General features: G+C 37.9%; 1 non-coding gene across 1 annotated transcript; it reads right to left on the reverse strand.

Annotated features, from left to right (window-relative positions):
* Positions 1-993: 993 nt before the first annotated feature.
* TRNAG-GCC (transfer RNA glycine (anticodon GCC)) lies at positions 994-1,069 on the reverse strand. The gene has a single exon. It is a non-coding gene; the product is annotated as a tRNA-Gly (tRNA).
* Between the last annotated feature and the right edge of the window lie 513 nt (positions 1,070-1,582).

Raw genomic sequence — 1,582 nt, forward strand, 5'->3', positions numbered from 1 at the left:
ATGTCCCAGTCTGATGCTCTATCCACTGTGCCACCGCCTGGTCAGGCAGATGTAATTCTTTTTGATGAAAAATTAAATTATTTACTACTTATACCAACCACCAATGGCATCAAGCAAATAATTTTTTAAATTTATATTTTCTATTAAATTTATTGGTATGACATTGGTTAATCAAATTATATAGGTTTCAGGGGTACAATTATATAGTACATTATATATTGTATCATTTGTTCACCACCCTGTCAAGTCTCCTTTCATTATAATTTTCTCCCCTTTATGCTTTCCTACCTCCCCCACCCCATTTTCCTGTTAGTCACCCTACTGTTATATATGTATGAGCCTTTTTTTCTTAATACCTTCATGTTTTTTACCCAATCCCCCTACCTTTTCCCTCTTACAGCTGTCAGTCTTTTTTCTCTGTATCTATTATTTTGTTTCTATTTTGTTTGCTAGTTTAATTTGTTTATTAGATTCCACATATAAGTAAAATCATATGGCACTTGACTTTCTCTCACTGGATTATTTCACTTAGTATTAGAGTAGTAGGCAAAAACCCTTTGGAATGAACATTATGAGTGCTACTTACCAAAACAGCGTTAAAGAGCTGTTTTTGCTTAATTTGCCAGTGTTTCCTTAGGTCTAATGCTCCTAAATATGGCAGTTGAGGGAATTAACTCAGAATTTTCTAAGCCAGTAGGTATTTTTTTTTGTATTTTTATGAAGTTGGAAACGGGGAGGCAGTCAGACAGACTCCCGCATGCGCCCAACTGGGATCCACCCGGCATGCCCACCAGGGGGCGATGCTTTGCCCATCTTGGGGCATCACTCTGCTGCAATCAGAACCATTCTAGCGCCTGAGGCAGAGGCCATGGAGCCATCCTCAGCGCCGGGCAAACTTTGCTCCAATGGAGCCTTGGCTGCAGGAGGGGAAGAAAGAGACAGAGAGGAAGGAGAGGGGAAGGGGTGGAGAAGCAGATGGGTGCTTCTCCTGTGTGCCCTGGCCGGGAATCGAACCCGGGACTCCTGCACGGCAGGCTGATGCTCTACCACTGAGCCAACCGGCCAGGGCTGCCAGTAAGTATTTTAAAGTTAGGAAAAGGATATATGTAAGGCCTGCAACTAGCAAATATCTCTAATTAAAATATCTCTGATAGTTTTCTAGGTATAGCTGGGAGGATATAAAAAAATCACATTTTAAAAGAAGTTATTTATTTCTCTGTTCAGCCCAGAAAATAGAATTCTGCCTCATCCTTTTTATCTATGTAAAATTATAGGTTAATTAACTATAGTTTACTATTACTGAAGATATTTTTTATCTTTATGTGACTCAGATAAACACCTACAGTAATTTTCAAAGAGCAATCAAAATGAAAAAGGACATTCAGTTTTTACAAATATTTATTAGCTTTACAGGGAATCTATTCTTGCTTTATGATGTGAAGATCTTCAGAAAAAAAATGCAAGTGGAGATATGCTAAAAACTGAAGAATGACAAGAACATGAAGTGAAAATTAATCACTGAAAACTGTATACTTATTGTCATCAATTATATTAAGTGGCAGAAGAAAACAAAGGTGTTTAG

This window comes from Saccopteryx leptura, chromosome X (assembly GCF_036850995.1).
Source record: "Saccopteryx leptura isolate mSacLep1 chromosome X, mSacLep1_pri_phased_curated, whole genome shotgun sequence".
Lineage (NCBI taxonomy): Eukaryota > Metazoa > Chordata > Mammalia > Chiroptera > Emballonuridae > Saccopteryx > Saccopteryx leptura.